Source organism: Rhinolophus sinicus, linkage group LG01, assembly GCF_036562045.2.
Source record: "Rhinolophus sinicus isolate RSC01 linkage group LG01, ASM3656204v1, whole genome shotgun sequence".
NCBI lineage: Eukaryota > Metazoa > Chordata > Mammalia > Chiroptera > Rhinolophidae > Rhinolophus > Rhinolophus sinicus.
This window is the reverse complement of record NC_133751.1, coordinates 192,141,580-192,160,570: the sequence shown is the minus strand read 5'-3', so window position 1 is coordinate 192,160,570 and position 18,991 is coordinate 192,141,580.

Here is an 18,991-nt window from a genome sequence, read left to right as displayed (position 1 = left end):
CGGATCTGGTGACAGTGGGGCTTAGAGGCTGGGGGATTCCCTCTCTGCAAGACCCCCTCTTAGGTAGGAAAACAAGGGCTAGAGTATGTCAACGCCAGGAAGAGAATGAAGTCAGATTTGTCCTCCTGGCACTTTCCTCCTATCTTATCCCACTCCTCTCTCACCCTAATCCTTAAGGTGTGTCCATCCCAAGAGATCAGAAATGGCAGAATGGGAGGGCTGACCCTCTCTAATCCCACCCTAAATTCCTGTCTCCACATCCCCTTTCCTTCACCCCTCCAGCTGCTGCTAGAACACAGGCCTTCTCACCTCCCTACTTCAGGGTCAGGCACACTCCTCCCCTCCCTGCTGCTGTCCCACCCAGAGCCTCTCCCTGGTTCTTAGAGCTGCCAAGCTCCTGGTGACAAGGAAATCAGAGGAGGAACATGGGTTGCCAGCCCGTACCAGGTGCCTGAGACTCATCAGGGAAGATACATGGAGTGCCCTGCCCTTTCTGAGTTTTCTGAACCACTGGGAAGATGAAATTCCAGAGATGACGTTCCCTCCTTCTCCCCACCATTGTCTCTTCCGTGCTGATGGAGCCCACTGTCTGTCTCTGGATGGGGCTGGGGAGACCTTCAGGGGGCGATGCTGTGGATGCTACCTCCTCTTCCCCTTCAGGGCAGCCCGGGATCCACACTCATGGTGCTCAGTTCTGGAAAATGCCTTTTACTCTTTGTCTCTCTCTCTTTATCTGCCACTCATGCCATTTTCCTACCTGGAATGTGGTAAGAGAAACAGCAGTTAAGGAGCAAATAGTCCTGATTAGAGAGAAAGTGCTTTCGTTCTAAGAAATTGATGATTTCTGTTCCAGCTGCTGTGAGGATTGAACTGAGATGAGAGATGTGGGGTGTGTGTGTGTGTGTGTGTGTGTGTGTGAGAGAGAGAGAGAGAGAGAGAGAGAGAGAGAGATAGAGGTCACTGAAGTCAGACATCAAGAAGAACTTCCAGCCTGAGAGATGTGACAGGTGCTAAAGTTAGTGAGGGAAGAAGAGTAGAGGGTCATTTTTAATAGAGGTCTCGGTCGAGGAGAGAGCTCAGAGGAAGGGGATGAACTCAGAAGACAGCTCTGGACCAGGTGGCTTAGTGCGAGATCAGATAAGGCACAGGACCATAGCTAGGACCCCAGACCCAGGAAGCATCATGTAGAGCAGAGTACATTCTGGACTCGGTGACCCTTCCTTTTTGGTTACAATAGCATCACTGTCATCTAAACAGGTGAGGTGTTTCAACTCCTAGATCATGAAGGCAAATTCATACACCATATGGCTACTTCCTGAGCAGAGGTACTGGCTCAAATGCTTTTCTAACCTGTCAAATTTACAGTAATTTCCAATCTCCCAAATCTAGATTGTTTACTGGTTGTCTCAGCAGAAAACACTTTGTAAGCACCCTTTGTCCATGGCCACAGACCAAGGATGGCACAGCTGACTGTGTATGCAGCCACTGCCTCTCACCATTCACAGAAGGGCCTCCATAAACATTATCCCATTGAATCACCACCACCAGACTCCCATTGGGTGGAAGACGCTAAAGAGGCTGAGCAGCAGTGCAAGCCCAGATAATCACTGAGGAGCAGAGCTGGGCTGCAACCCCAAACATCCCAGGTCCAGGACCTGTGCTTTGAACCTGGCTCTTGGCATGTTGGCAAGACCCTCTCGAGAACCCATCCGTCACACAAGATGGTTCCCATCTACTTCCAGCCTGTTCTGTTAATAATTGTTGCTGGGAAAACCACCCCCAAGACATGGTGGTACAGAATGGCAACTGTTTTAGCATGTTCTCAAATTCCGAGGGTCAGAAAATCCGTGAGGGCACAGTGGGAATGGTGCTTTTCTTCTCCATGATGTCTCGGGCTTCAGCTGGTGTGACTCAAATAGCTAGAGGTTGGAATAGCCGGGACTGCAGGATTCACTTCCAAGGTGGCGTCGTTGCTCACAGGTCTGCTGTCTTGATAGGGATGGCTCTAAACTTGGAGCATTGACTTGTAGCCTCTTTGGCGTGGCAGTTGCAGCACAGTGGGAATTCTTACATGGAGACTCCAGGCTTCGAGACCGGTGGCGCCGTGAAGGTGCATCCCTCTATAGCTAGCCTTGGATATCACCTGGCCTCACTTCTGCTATCGCCTCTTGGTCAAGATGTCACAAACCTGCTCATATGTAAGGGGAGGAGACACGGACCTCACCTCTCAATAGGGGCCAGTCAAAGAATGTGTGGCCATGTTTTAAAACCACTATATGTGTTAAAATTCTCTGTCAGTAAGCAAGTGGGTTGAATACTTCAGATCCTGACAGATGTCATGAAAAAAGTACACATCGTAATGTTTGGTTTCTTTCTTCTTTTTAAATGAACTAAACAGAAAGCATTGAGAAAAATTGGGTCTTTATTGGCCTGAAGGCGTCTTCTTCCCCATCACCATGGAGATGCAGTGGGAGGTATATCAGCCCAGGAACGAAGAGAAGGTGGATGCCGTCCAACGGGGGGATGTTGACTGAAGGGAAACCAGAGAGCCCAGCCACCTTGGTTGTGGTTCACGTGCAGAATCAGCCATTCCATTTTACAGCTGAGAAGGCTGACACCCAAACAGAGGAGGGACGTGCTGAGAGCTATACAGTCCAATAGGGCAGCCACTAGCCACATGCAGCGATTTTAATTGGAATGAGCTAATGTGAAAAATTCAGTTCCCCGGTCTCTCCAAGTGCTCTATAGCTACATGTGGCTGGTAGCCACTGTATCAGACACTGCAAATATAGAGCATTTCTATCACTGCAGAAAGTTCTCTTGGGTCAGTGCTGCTCCAGAGTCACCTAGCTAGTTTTGGAGAGAATCCTAGTCTAGAGCCCTCCACCTCTGTGGACCAGGCCCTGAAATTCTCCCCAGCGAGACTATAGTGAACTAGAGCGCTGTTTCCAGGGGCTCGGACCACATCTCAGAGCACACAGCCTGCCTTTTCTGGGTGCCCGTGCACTTTCGTCTGTCTGCCTTGCTGATTGGCCAGGTGACACCTCTAGGTGTGATGAAAGAGGCTGTAGTTCTTGGGCTGAAGGGAGGCGAGATGGGTGGCCCTGGGGTCCCTGCTGGGCATGGGGAGGACCCAGGAGATGAATGTATAGAGCAGCACTAAGGGGAGCTCGCTTCAGAGTGGGAGTGAACCCCTTGCCAGGGCAGGGAGGCTCCCGATACTCTCACTGCATCAGAGACAAGTGTGTAACAGTCCTGGCCTGTCAGGAGGCCCACACACCCTGTTCTTCAGCCTGCAGGCTCTATGGCGTCACCTCCCATCTTGGACAGGGGTCCTCCCTTCACAGGTCTCTTAGATCTGCCAGGCACCAGTGTCCCCCATTCACTTTGGGCCAACACTGCTGCCTTCTTATCTGTTGCTGCAAGGAGAGAGCCATCGGCACCCTCCCCCTCCACTGCCAGGCGCCACCAGGGCGTCTGTGGCCCTGTGCCCAGCCAAAGGCCGGAGGCAGAGGCCTGAGGCCTGGCTCCTGGCTCCTGGCCCCAGCTCCACTCCCAACCCTGTACGTGCATTGGCCAAGAAGGTTCATCTCTTCGGACTTCTGTTTCTCACCTGCAGAATGAAGCCGGGCTGCTTTAGGGCGGTGCTTCTCAAGCCTTCCACCGATCTCCTGGGGGTCTTGCTAAAATGCAGATTCTGGTTCAGTAGGTCTGGGGTGAAGCCCAAGATTCTGCATTTCTGAGAAGCTCCCAGGTGATGCTTCTGTTGCTGCTCTGCAGTGGCAAGGATTCAGGGCTGTTCTATAGAACTTTCTGTGGAGAGCCAAGCTCTCCAATGTGGGAAGCACTAACCACTGTGGCTATTGAGCACTTGAAATGTGGCTCATGTCTCTGAGGAACCGACGTTTGCCTTTTATTTAACTTTAATGAATTTAATTTTCAACGGGTGGCAAATGGCTACCATGTTAGACAGCATGCATAGATAATCTCTACGATCTGCCACTGATCAGGTGTGTGAATTTGGACAGGTCAGTTAATCTCTCAGAACCTGAGTCTCCCCATCAGTTGAAAAACAAGGAGAATTTTCCTGTGTAATATGGTTATTAGTGTGGGAGAGGTGTTAAGTTATAGAATAATTTGTAGACTCTATGGATGGGGTTATATAGTAATGATATTATTATTATTATTATTATTACTATTATTACATAGAGAGGTCGGAAGATAAAGGGCATTGAAGTCAGACAAACCTGAGTTCAAATGCCATGTCCAGCTCTTTCTAGTTCTGTCGTGGGTCCTGTCTGAGCCTCTGTTTTCTCATCTCTAAATTGCAAATAACAGTAACTCTTTCTTGAGAGAATTATTGAGAGACTCTAAATGGGTTAAAGGTTAAGAAGTGACCTGAACATAGTCGGGTGTTCAGTTCATGTTAAAATGTCACAGTGGAGCCACCCCAGGCCAGTGTGGGGTTCAAACCCTGGACCTAGCACTTCCTAGCTATATAAACTTGAGCGAGTTATTTAATCTTTCTTTGCCTCAGTTGTATCATCTTTCAAATGAAGATGATAATACTTGTCACAAAAGGTTCGAGTCTTCATTAATTTTTGCCATTCAACACACATTAATTGTGTTCTCTCTTTACATGTCAGGTTTTGCGCTAGTGCTTGAGATATAATGACAAGTAAAAAACAAAAACTGTCCTTATGAGCCACTATGTGCTAAATCAACATTCCCCCCCAAAATATAGAATACTGGGAAGAGATGCTGCAAGTGTCTGTAATTGGGTGGCCATGGAAGGCCACCTTGGGGCAGAGACATTGCATGGGCATGCCCATCATTTGCCAGCTGGACTTTGGAGAGGCTGGACTGGGGGTATGAATTCATGAGTTGTGTACTCATAGAGTTGTTGGAGAGCAAAGCAGACAACGTTTGTAAAGAGCCAAGCACAGTATCCGCCCGAAGGGCTCCACATACGTGAGGGCTCAGTATGTGGCTGTCTCCATCCCTTCCCCTCCATGTGTCGTTGTGTCTGTACTGGAACCTCCAGTCACCATTGCGGGTCAGGTCTTCCTGAATCTGGAACAATTCCCTTTCTTCATTGAAATGATTCATCAACAAATCTGGATGCACCAAATAAAATACCATCAGGCATTCACCAGTTGGTGGACATTTTACTTAGTTCCCAGATAAACAAAATATCCATAAATTCAACCTAGAAGGGAAATGAGAATGGAACTGATTCTCTCCCCAGGAGATCTAATGGTCTAACCCTGTATTTACTGGTCTGTGTGCAGCTCCTCTGAGCTTTTGCTACATTTGTTGTCTGTGCTGACCATTTGCCACCCTGTATAAAAGGATAGCTTATGTTGATGAAGCTTAGTACTTTTGATCAATTAAAGGATTTGGTTTCCTTCACAAGGAAGAGGCTTGTTTTGAGAGACAGGAATATGGCTTGTCTCCTCTGTATCTCTACATGGATACCAGCATTGCAGTCCACTTGGGTTGCTGGTTATCTGGGTGACTCAGTTCCCTCGCCTCTGCTCCCAGGGCAGATTGAAGCCTCTAAGGGGATGCTACAAGAAAAGCAAGAGCTTGCCCTGCTCTTCTAAAGCCCTCACTCTGAAACTTATTTCCCCACTTTCAAATACTCTTGGAAGGGAGTCAGTTCCCTGAGAAGCAATTACTAGAAAGCCAATTTGCTAAATAATCAATCCATCTCTTGACTAATGTGCCAAATTTACCAAATTGGGTACTTTGTAATCTTTGACTACTTTGTAATTTGATTAGAGTGTTTAGCTGCTTTAACAGAAATGTTTTCAATTCAATATAATTGTCTCATTTTTGTTACTAATAATAAAAGAAACATGTTTTATCATTAGTAATGCTATTTCAGCATTTCACATGGGGAGTTTTCAGTTTATGCAAATATTTACGTAGAATGGCTTTAATTGATAGCTACTTTTGATTTTCTTTGTATGCTTTAGACTATAAATTTTAATTTAATCTAGTTTAAAACTGCTTCACTTTGTATCTTTTCAAATTCAAAAGTAAACTTTTGATTTTTTTACATTGAAGATTTAATTTAAATTTAATTTCAAATTCTGATATACTTCCAATGCTTTGAATATAAATATATTAAAGTTAAATGTTGAATTGCCAGGAATAGAAAATTAAGGCAGATATGCAGTTTGAGAAATTGGCAAACACTACTAAAAAGTGCTTGATGTTTAGAAAAATGGAAAACGATGTTGCAGCCCAATAGAAACCAGAAGTGGCAAAAAAAAACCACAAAAAACAAACAAACAAACAAACAAAAAAAATCCCATTACCTACCCAATGTTAACAGGTAGTACACAATAAGGAGAAATTAAAATCTACTGATTTTGTAGTTATTATCAGAAATAATCCATATCTTGTGACAAAGTGACATTGAACCTTTTTGGTAAATCTGCTAAGCAACTAGAAATATATTTTTAAACATCAATTTTGGTTTTTGCCAACATTCTTGAGTTTTCAGTATTTCTCAGGTAGTCAGTCAACCTTGGTTTCTTATTTCCGGTCACTAGTAGCCACATTTTAAAATGCAAAATGGTGGCTCCTGCTGCTTCCAAGTCGATTTTTCCTTGACTGCTTGCCTGGTCCTCAACACATGACTAGTTTGGGACATCTCTTCTGGCTGTCCTCAAATCCCTTCCACTGTTTTGGTTGTACCCTTTCCCCTTGAACCTTTCTGCCAACTGCTGTCAAGTCGATGTAACGTTTTAATTAACTTTAAATTGAACTGCAAATAAATTAACTTTAAACAGCACTCAAAATAAAGCAGAAGTTTAGAGGATATTAATTTATAATTTAAAATTGAATTCCAGATTCAAAACCATCCGAAAAAATGAGAATGACTAGCTAGATGGAAATTCCCAGTTAACAATTAGAATATACTGAAGAGATTTTCCTAACACATGTCAGAAATTTCAGTGGATAGATATTCTCATTAAACATTAAAACGTGTGAATTTGGTAAATTTAGTGAAATTGTCATTTGGGAAATTGATCTTTCTAAGAACTGGATTCCTGGAAATTAGTTTTCAGCCAACTGGCCTTTCAGGGAATTCAATTTTACCGATTGGGCATTCATTGAAATATTTTCACTGAACGGGTAGGTTTCTACCCCTCTGCCTTCTTCTCTTGCTGGATGGGGAATCTCCTACCTCATCCACCAAGCCCCTGTGAATCTCTAATTAAAGGGTTTTCAGGGGTGCAGTTTCATCTTGAGAGCACTTAATGGTTAAGTCTTTAGGAGGTAGAAGCAATATTCATGTGAATTTCTTTGGGGTCTTTGGCTAGAAACCCAGGGTTTTAAAAGGAGCTAATGATCTGGGTATGGCGTCCTTGTCCCCTCTGTGACTCTGCCTTGAGAAACACTAGATTACAGAACTGAATCCCATCTATGCAGCTAGAGGGAAAAATTAAGACTCTTAACTTAGTTCTGGAGCTTGAAGAGACCTTTAGATCATTTAGTCTAGAGTTTCTGAATGTCAGCACTACCGAAATTTTTGGCTGAATGGTTCTTTATTGGGGGGCTTTCCTGGCCTCTAGGAGATTTAGCAGAATCTCTGACCTGTATCTACTAGCTGTCAGTAGCACCCCCCAAGTTGTGGCAATTGAAGATGTCCCCAGACATTGCAAAATGTCCCCTGGTGGGGGGAATCAAATCACCCCTGGTTGAGAACCTCTGATCTACTCTCCCATTCAATCTAGAACTTCTCTTTACATTTTATACCATACACCCTCTGAACGCTCCAGGGGCGCTGAGAACTCCCCTGCTCACTCTGATTTTCCTGACAGGCAGCTTCATTGCTGTCTTGAGAAGAGCATGGGTTTTAGGACGTACTGCTCTGGGGTCAGAGCCTGCCTCTGTTGTTCATTAGGTGTAACCTTGGGCAAACCTCTTAACCGATTTCAGGTTGTTTCCTGATACGGCCTAATACCTGCTTCACAGATTTATTGCAAGGACTAAATAGCTATGTATCTAAAATATCTGGTCTTTTGGTGTGCTTGCTAACTGTATGTCCTAGAATAAGCCCCAATCCGCATCTTTCATTTCCCCCCTGCAATGGTGAATGTTTGTGTCTCCCCAATTTTCACATGTTGAAATCCTAATGCCTATGTGATGGTATTACCGTGTTTCCCTGAAAATAAGACCAGGTCTTATATTAATTCTTGCTCCAAAAGACGCATTAGGGCTTATGTTCAGGGGATGTCATCCTGAAAAATCATGCCAGGGCTTATTTTCCAATTAGGCCTTATTTTCAGGGACACATGGTAGGAGGTCTGACCTTTCAGAGGCGATTAGGTCATAAGGGTGGAGCCCTCATGAATGAGAGTATTGGTCTTAAACACAGCCCCCAGGGAGCTCCCTTGCCCCTTCTATCCTGGGAGGTTACAATGAGATGTGGGCAGTATGTAATTCGGAAAAGTACCTCCACCAAAACCTGACAATGCTGGTACCCTGAACTTGGACTTCCAGATTCCAGAGCTGTGAAACATAAATTCCTGTTGTGTGTAAGCCATCCAGCCTGCGGTGTTCTGTAGTAGCATCCAGACAGACGAAGTCACCCTCCTTGGCCATGCCCCCATCTACCAATGCGACGCAGACTGTCAGACCTTTGGACCTTGTGACAGCTCTGAATTCAGCCGTTGAAGGCTGCCATCCCATACTCATTCCGTCTTAGCAGATCAAGCTCCATAAACCTTATTCCTTCTCAGACAGTTCAGAGATGATAGCACATTTTATTTTAGGGAGATGTTCATCATTAAGTCAGTGTGAAGCTGAGCAGAAAGGAAGCTGAGGGCTGGCACCACAGTGGAGATGGGGGACTCCTAAATGGCCTTGCCCAGAAGGTCTGCTTCTCCAGAGGCTGCAACAGTCACTGCGGAAAGGCTGGATGCTCCCTCAGCCTCCAAATAGAAACCAAACTACACGAGCGAGAATGCTTTTCTGCAATGACACCTTCTTGCTGGGTGCCCCACGAGGACCCAGGCTGGGAGACTGAGGTCACACTGCTCTTGGCATCTCTTTTTCCCCACTACTCGCCCATTTGGAATTAGCTGCTGACACTTTCCAGGAAGTATAAATAAGACACTAGAACTCTCGCGCCTGGAGATCTGAGAAGCCACATGACTTCTTGAACAGCCAGCCAGCATTTGCTAAGCAGTTTTAAAAAGAGCATTCGTATCAGGGAGCTAACAGAAAGCCCTCGTAGGGGACCTCTAAACTCCTCCTTGGAGAGGCCAGGGGCCAGGCTCACTGTATAAGCCCCCAGAGGTAATCTGGACTTAAAACAGCTCAATTGGTCTTGTCAAATTTCATGCCTGGAAAATACAGGCCCCAGACTGCTGCCTGTGTAGGGGAGGGCTTCTGAGTCAAAAGTGCTGGTGATCCATCTAGCTTGCGCCAGAAAGATCCCCCAGTCAGGGATGACAGGCCCTGGAGTGGGGCAGGGGACCTAAGAAATTTTTTAAAGTTGATTTTTACAAGTATGTATTTGAGAACATTTTCTTACGTGCCAGAGCTGGATTTTGCTTCACCTTGGATGGGGGAAGAGAAATGGGTTTGAAATTACTCTATTTCTAAGAGAAATTGGTTTGAGAGGATGGTCTCCCAAAGCCCCACTAGAAACAGACTGAAATCATGGATAGTGTTGGGACTTGCACACGAGGCAGCCCTGCCTGCCATTCCCTGGAGCAGAGAGCCCGTTAGCCAAGGGGATTAGAGCAGATTGTTTAAACATGGGGCTGCTGCGTCTGGCCTAAGGCTCTGTGCAATTTACTCCTAGACAATCTCTTGATTTATGAGTCTAAATCACATTGAGCACTATTGTGAATCACCAGTTCCCCTCCCTTGCAACGTTTTGAAGATAAGAGCTGCAAATTGGGAGGCTTTCCTGGACCCAGGGAAGAGCATGGCTGTGTTTTCTAAGTCCATGTAAAAATATTAAACTGCTCTCTCGGCATCTCTAGAGACTTTGGAAATGCACGGAGGGAGAGAGAGCCATTTTTAAGGTCTTTTCTTGTCTGTGATCTGACTTGGGAGGTGGGTGAAGAGAGGGGAAGCGTGAAAAGTGGCCATGACTGTTGGAGGAACCCCATTAGAGGTAGTCTCTGTTCTGTGTGGAAGGTCTTTGCTGTACCGGAACCTCTTGAAACAATCGTGACCTCCATCCTCCCAGAAGCGTTCGGCTAGAAAGGAAGTCCATCTGGATTCTCTAGTTCAGTCTCCTTCCTCACTGTAGAACTGTAACCAGACTTCTTCTCAAGAGACACTTACATTGGCTGTCCAGGGTCTTTTGAGCAGTCATTTCCCATCTCATAACCCTAGGGAAAGTCCGAGAGCTGAAGGAACTCAGAGGCCAGTTAGTTCAAGGTAGCAGTTTTAAAGTTAAAAAACCTGAGGATTGGAAAAATGATGTGACTTGCCTAAAACTGTACATCACTTAGTGTCAGAGTCTGGACCATGATACAGAAGTCTGTCCTCCTAGTCCCAAGCTACTTTAGCGGAATTTCACCATGCTTCCTAGTTCCACCAAACCTGTGTTTGCTGAGGGAAGTTCAATTGCTTTTGTTTCACTTTTTTCTCTTCTAAACAACCCTCCTTGCCCCTGACAGGGATAATGAGACATGCAGAATAATATCATCTATATGTTTTTGTCCTTCCTTCCTTTCTTCCGTCCTAGCATTTTTTTTTTAATTAAGACAAATTTTTTTTTAGAGCAGTTTTAGGTGTACAACAAAATTGAGAGGTAGGTGTAGAGATTTCCCCTATACTCCCTGTCCCCACACAAGCATAGCATCCCTCATTATCAACGTCACTCATGTGGGTAGCACATTTCTTACTGAGGATGAACCTGCAATAATCACCAAAAATCCACAGTTTACCTTAGGGTTCACTCTAAGGTTGTTGTACGTTCTGTGGGTTTGGAAAAAGTATAATGGCACATGTTCGTCATTATAATATCATACAGAGTATTTTCACTCCCTTAAAAAATCTTCTGTGTTCTGTCTATTCACCTCCCTCCCACCCCAGCAACCATTGATCTTTTCATTGTTTCCATTGTTTTGTCTTTTCTAGAATGTTTTATATATTGGACATATATACATACAGTATGTGGTCTTTTCAGATTGGCTTCTTTCATGTAGTAATATGTTTTTAATTTTCTTCCATATCCTTTCATGGCTCGATAGCTTGTTTCTTTTTAGTGCTGAATAACATTCCGTTGTTTGGATGTACCAGAGTTTATTTATCCATTCACCTAATGAAGGACATTTTGGTTACTTACAAAGTTTTGGCGATTATGAATAAAACTGCTATAAACATCTGTTTGTAGCAAACTATAACATACTGCAGGTTTTTGTGTAGATGTGTTTTCCACTTGAGGACCAAGGAGCATAATTACTGAAACATATGGTAAGAGTATGTTTAGTTTTGTAAACATCGCTAAACTGCCTTCCAACGTGGCTGTACCATTTTGTATTCCCACCGACAATGTGTGAGAGTTCTTGTTGCCCCCTATCCTCACCAGCATTTGGTGACCCGGATTTTGACCATTCTAATAGGTGTAGAGCAGTGTCTCACTGTTATTTTAATTTTTGTTTCTTTAATGACATGTGATGTGGACCGTCTTTTCTGATCCTTATTTGCAATCTGGATATCTTCTTTGATGAGGTACCGGCTAAAGTTTTTGGCCCATTTTAAAAATCAGATTGTTTCTTTCTTATTGTTGAGCTTTACGAGTTCATTGTACATTTTGGATAATAATCCTTTATCAGGTATGTCTTTTGCAAATATTTTCTCCGATTCTGTGGCTTGTCTTCTAGTTCTCTTGACATTGTGTTTTGCAGAGCACAAGTTTTTAATTTTAATGAAGTCCATCCACCTTGTCAATTATTTCTTTGATGGATCATGTCTTTGGTGTTGTGTCTAAAAAGGCATCATCATACCCCAGATTATCTAGGCTCTCTCCTATGTTATGTCCTAGGAGTTCTATAGTTTTGCACTAAACATTTAGGTCTATGATTCATTGTAAGTTATTTTTTTGCAAAGCGTATAAGCTCTGTGTTTAGAATCATTTTTTGGCATGCGCATTTGTTCCAGCACCATTTCTTGAAGACCTGTCTTTGCTCCATTGCACTGCCTTTGCTCCAGTGTCAAAGACCAGTTGACTATGTTTATGCAGGTTCCTTTTCCTTTACTGACATTTATTGAATAGCTGTTTGCTCAACAACAGTTACTGAATATTTATTGAGTTCCATCTGTGTGCCAAGGATGACACTAAGAGCTCTGTGTATAATACCACATTTAATCCTCAAAGTAACTCTGAAGAGCAGTTACTTTTTCTATCTTCAGTTTATAGACAAGAACACAGAGACTTGGAGAAGTGACTTAAGTGCCCAAGTTTACACAGTGAGACATGGAGTTGAGTCTTAATTCTGCCATTTCCCCCCCCCTAGTACTTGATGATATTGACCATTATATTAGATCTCCCACTCAAATTAGTCAGCTCTTTTTCAAACTAGCACCCAGGTCATGAATGGACTTCAGTGCTTCATGCAGGCGGCCATTGCACGCTGGCTTACAACATTTAACTCTGCCTGTATTCGTGCTCTTTTCAGAGGGTCCTTCCTGCTATTCTCATACCACATTCTATAAGCTTTGAATCTCGATGCATCAAACATTACCAGGCTTGTGGTATTTGATGACTACTCTGGATACCACTCCTGGAGACATTAGAGAAGAACTGAGGCCAAAAAGGTGGTTTATGGTCATAAGAAGTTTGACATGCCGGATGCTCCCTGACACGGCCCCAACCCATCTCTCCAATGACAAATATCTCCTGCTGATTCCCTGGATGCACGTTTTGTTGCAGACCATTTTAATCACTCACTGTTTTCTGGATATGTTTCCTAGAATATTTTCCCCAAAGGTCTTTATATCACTATGTCTCCTTCAAGGCTTAGTAAAATATCACCTTCTCCGTGGAACTTTCTCTGGATCTCTAGCTGGAAGAAATTTCCCCTTTCACTGAGTTCCTTCTCTAACTTCTCATCACACTTAGCACATTCCATTTGGTAAAGTTGCTATTTACCAACATAACTTAGCCAAGCTTAGAAATGAGAAATCAATGAAAGATTCTAAGCGGGACAATAAGGGTCAGATTTGTGTTTGAATGTTCTGTTTTCCTATGCAAAGAGGCTGGCCAGAGAGAGTAGCACACAATGAGATCCGAAAGAGCCTTCTTGACCTTTGGAGTAAAACTGTATTAGTAGAGACAATAAAAGTAGACAAGGAAGCTCTGCAATTTTTTGGGGTGCTCAGAGGGCTATGTGAGTTTGTTCTTTCTGGCCTCTGGTTTCCCAATCCCTTCTCCAAGGATATGTTCCAGTTCAACATATAGTCCTTTTATTTTCTCTGACATTCTACCAAACTATATGGGTACACATGCACGTACGTGTGTCTTTGTGTGTGTGTGTATATCTGTATATGTGTGTTTACACACGTGTGTGTGTAGCAGTGTGTGTCTGTGTTGACCTGCTATTGTTACCATTGCAGCCAGTTTTCTGGATGCAGATGCAAAGAGACAGAAAGCCGACGAGTGACAGTTGGATATAGTTTTGGAATGAACAGGGCTGGAGATGGGATGCTGATAAAGGAAGTCTATCTCTGCTTAGCTTCCTGAATGTCAAAGTGGTAGGAACCTGTGAGCAGGTGACTCAGGGGGCAGACTCACCTCCTGACCTTGACAGCTTGAAGACTAGGAGGTTCTCTGTACCCGCTCAATACTGCATCTGTTTGTGATGGGTGAGGGCCATGTTGATGCAAGGTTAAGGTATAGCTAAGACGGCCTCTGGAGGGACCCTCTGGGATAAATCACCTGTGATACTGTCTCTTCAGGCACTATGAGTGAGGAGTATGTATCATTATTTTGGCCACATGAAAACTGAGAACACTACCTAAATTCACATGATTGAGCAAGAATGATTATAGTGACCTTGTATGTTTTCACATGTACCTTGCTGTTCCCCTGCTCCTTCCCTACTTCGGTTTATTTAAAATTATGGTCTCCTTTAGGAGTGGAGCTATTTCATAGAGTAGGAGTTGGGTTCAAGACAGGGCCCTGAGCCTAGAGGAGAGTGGAGAAGATGAGAGGAGGCCATTGCGGTGGCTTCTCCCTGGACTTGGTGAGGACTGTGTGTGTTTGAGAAGGAACATCCTGACCTTATAAAAGGAACCCAACACAGACACACGGCACCTCCCAACTGAGTGCTCATCCCGGAGAGGGCGGCAAATTAAATTAACCGTGACCTCAGTTCTCTATAAACCAGTCAAGGAAACAAGTTTATATTTTCCCAAAACTCAATTAACTCAGGACTAGTTTTCTTTGTGATGCTGAGGCCTGAGTTGTAAGATGCAAATTAATTTCATTTGTGTGCATGTTATGAGGAGGGGATCCAAAGATGGAAAGAGGAATGGAGGAGTCTAAAGCTTATTGAATATCAATGGAAAGACACTTACAAATATTCTTCCACTAAGAGAAAACTGGCATCCAGACAAGTTAAATGACTTCTCTAAAGCCACATAGCGTGTTAGTGGTAAAACTGGCCTAGAAGCCAAGGAACCTGACTCTAATAAGGCTGTATTAGTAATCCTAAAAGTTAGCTTTCTTACAGTCAAAACAGTTTTAAGAATTCCTTGAGTCAATAAAGACTTCCAGTTCCTTCCCCTCTTTGTTTGTCTGTAGACCTCTCTTTCTCATATATGTAGACCTCTCTCTCTCATATATGCACATACACATATACACACACATACGTATAACATAACAAGTTGAGAGAGACAGAATACTCCAAGCTTCAAATTATATTACAGTAGGAGAGTAAACTGCCAGGTCCAAGAGAGTCAACCCCACACCACTTCATGCTGGAACAAAGAATCAGGTAGAAGACATGGAAAAGGGCAGAGGGAGGTCTGGGAGACTTGGTGTGGCAGAACCACATAGAAAATAACCCTCCAGAGAGAAGTGCACCTTTAAGTGAAAAATACTGAGAACAACTCTGAGACGAGGTAGTTGAAAACATTGGTTTCTGGGGAATTGAATGGAAGGACTTAACAGTGCATGGGACTGGGTTGGCCAGGTGGAAAAGGCATCACTTCCGGAGGCGAGGAGGCCACGTGGCAGGGATGATTTTGAAAGCTTGTTAGTGAAGGGAAATAAGGAAGTGAGAGTGTTCCACCCAACAAAAGTGAATCTCAAAAATCAGCAGATATACCAATCCCTCCTTGCTAAAAGTGCCATCAATTGAAGAACCTACACTTTTCTATACCAACAGAAGAGGGTGCTCTTGAACTAAGAAACATTGTCAGTCACCCAAAGGCCATAACTGTGCCTACATACAACTGTAGATATAAACACTTAAAAATGAACAAAAAATGGCAGACAAGGCCACTAAGAAAACAAAATATGAGAATGCAAACCTTTCAGCCAATGCAAATGCTCCTATCAACATCCGAGACGAAGCAGAAGCAAACTTTAACACCCAAACTGAATCAAGTAGCCCAGAGCAAGCATCTGAAAATAAGAAACAAAAACTTAAATCAGGAGTTCCAAAGTTTAGCACAGAAATAGACAAAAAGCCAGGGAAAATGTAAAATAAGAGTTGAATTAACTCACGAAAGAAATGGAAGAAAAAGACAAAATCATCTTAAAAACAAGCGTTAAATTACAAGGTACTCATAGGACAATAGATTTAACTGAAAATATAAGAGTAATTGAGAACAGTCATGAAACGAGTCAACAGGATGAAAATTAAATGAGGAATGAAACCAAAAAGGATCAGAGAGCAAATAATTGATACAAGATAAGCTCAGAAGAGTCTGAAAAGACTAGAATTAAAATAGGAAATAACTAGTATTTCAAACTATAAGTTAAGACAAATTTCTATAATTAAAAGAAAACTTGCATCTGCATCTTTAAAGGGCCCACAGGTTCCTAGAAAAATAAACCTGGAATTGTGAAGTACACTAGGAAAATATTAGACTTCAAAGAAAGAAAACCTTTCTGTAAGTCTCCAGGAAAAAAGACCAAATCACTTACATAGGAACGAAAATCAAGTAAGCATCAGACTTCTCAAGTAAAATAAGAGAACAATGGAGTTGCATTTTCAAGAAACTAGAGGAAGTGTGATTTGAAATTTTTTTTTTAATGTAGATGAACTCATCTCAATGGATCAAGACTGTGAGAAACAGTTTTCTGTGTGCAAAAATTCAGAACACTTTCTATTCCTCTGTGAAGGATCTACTAGTGGGCTAACATTATTCAACCAAGATGGTACCAGGACAGGGAAACTTTGGCAAGTGGACTGAGAGTGAGCTTTGAATATATTTCAGTGTAAATCTGTACCTAAAACAAGGATGGAAACAAGAGTGGAAGAACAGTATATTTGTGATATGCCATGACAATACTTAAAGCATACATTGAGTGGCAGAGATGATAGGTGGGAGTGAATGATATAATTTAAAGCAGAAAAACCAGTAAGTAGATGGTAAATTAGAAAAAAGAAGAAACAAAAGGGACTCAGGGTATTATCATAGGTATTAGAAAAAGATAATCATGCAGTGAAAATACCAACCTTCCTAAATACTGAAAGAAATATAAAATGGGGCACAGAAAATAATACAGGGAAAGAAACGTAATGTACACAACCAATTTTACACAAAATATAAGTGTTGAGACCAAGCACATTAGTAATGTGAATAAATTAGTTTTGTTATATTATTATAATTTATTAAGTTTATTAATACATTGCATAATTCTCTTTAAAAATATGTTCAAATTGAATCACAGCAAAAATAAATTCTATGAGATATATAAGAGACACACCTATAACAAAATAGCTTAGAAAGGCTAAGAATAAAGGGATTAACAAAGATATTTCAGAAAAATGGAAACAATAAAATAAATAAGGATATAAAGAGCTAATCAACATAATCAATAAAATAGGTATTATGGATATATATTGAATCTCAATTTTGATAATATAGAGAATATAACCTCTTCTTAAGGCACAAACAGAATATTTTCAAAAATTGACCACATATTGTTCATAAAGAAAATCTTAGTAAGTGTCATACAGTAGAAATTAATAACAAAACTTTAAAAGTCCTTCCATCTGGAAATTAAATGACAACAACAAGAATTCTCTATTAAACTACTATTGAGTGAGAGGAGATATATAAATTGAAATTGCACAATTGGAAAAACAATAATTAGAATAAAAAATATGCACATCAGAATTTATGAGATACAATTAATGATCTGAGGAGAATTCATGGTTTTAATACTTAACTTAATAAAAAATAATTGAAATACACATGTTTAATTCCCAACTCAAAAATATAGGAAAGTCGTAAAGCAAACCAAAAGAAAGCATAAGGAAGGAAATAATAAAGATAATAGAAGAAATTAACATGGTAGGAAACAGTAAAAAGGGTAGAACCAATAAATAAATTAAAATGTTGCTTATTTTTGGAAAAAAAAGTAAAATAGACATATCAACAGGTAACCTAAGTCAAGAAAAAATGCAAAACACAACATAAAAAGTAAGGAAAGACTGGAAAGAAATAACCATTGTAAAGATGAAAATAAATCATAAGTGGACTACTTTGCAAAATTCTATGCAAATAAATTTGAAAACTGAAATATTTTATTCTCTATGAAAATGTAAATTATCAAAATAGAGCGCATTTAATATAGAAAGCTTAAACAGATTACTCTACAGAGTGGAAAAAAGATGGAGAAATTATCAACAACTTATTCTATATAGAAACACCAGCCACAGATGGTTGCACAGGAAAATTCTGCAAACCTATGAAGATCAGATAATCTTAGTATTCCAGAAATTGTTCCAGAGTATAGAAAATGAAGGCAAACTTTCAATTCTTTTAAAGAAGTAAGTGTAATATTGATATCCAAAATTAATAAATTAATAATAATGCAGTTTATAGAAAACTGTAGACCAGTCTCTCATAAATATATTATTGATGCAAAAATTAAATAAAACTCTAGTGAAAAGAATCCAAACCACCTTCATGAATTAAAACTTAGATACTAAATTTCAGGAATGCAAGAAGTTTCAATATGGAGGAAGGCATTTTTATAATTCACCTTATTAATGGATTTAAGGAGAAAAATCCTGTTAGCTTCATATGATAGACTTTCAACAATATTTAATAACCATTCCTGAAAAATGCACTCAATAAAATGGGAACTGCTGGATATTCCTTTACATCAATTACATATATGTATGTATACATACATGTGTATGTATAATTTCTGTATATGTATGTATATCTATGTATGTATATATGTGTGTGTATATATACAGAGGGTGCCAAAAAATGTATACACATTTTAAGAAAGGAAAACTGTATTAAAATTGTAATACTCAATATATACCGATAATAAAAGATGGATATGTTTGATTTCTGCAATTAAAAGAGGTTCTCAAAGTTGTTACCATCAGCATCCAAACACTTCTGATTATGGAGAACTACCACTTGAGCCATGTTGACCAAAGTGTCCACTTATATACATTTTTTTAGAACCCCCGGTGTGTGTGTGTGTGTGTGTGTGTGTGTGTGTGTGTGTGTGTTGTGTATTCTAAACTTAGTATCTTATTTAATTGGGAAGCATTCTTGTTAAGACTACAGATAAGGTAAAGATGTCCTCTATCTTCGTTACTGTTGAACATTGTATTGGAGTTGTTAATACCATTAGATAAAGGCAGAAGAATTTGAAAAGAAAAACTATCTGCATATGAAAGTGAAAAGATAGTAAAGCTTGAAAGCCCAAGAAACTGTGATTAAACCAACAGAAATTAGATAAGAAATTCAGTAAGAGAGTAGGATATAAAATTAACTCATAAAAATCAGTAGCCTGCATAGCTAC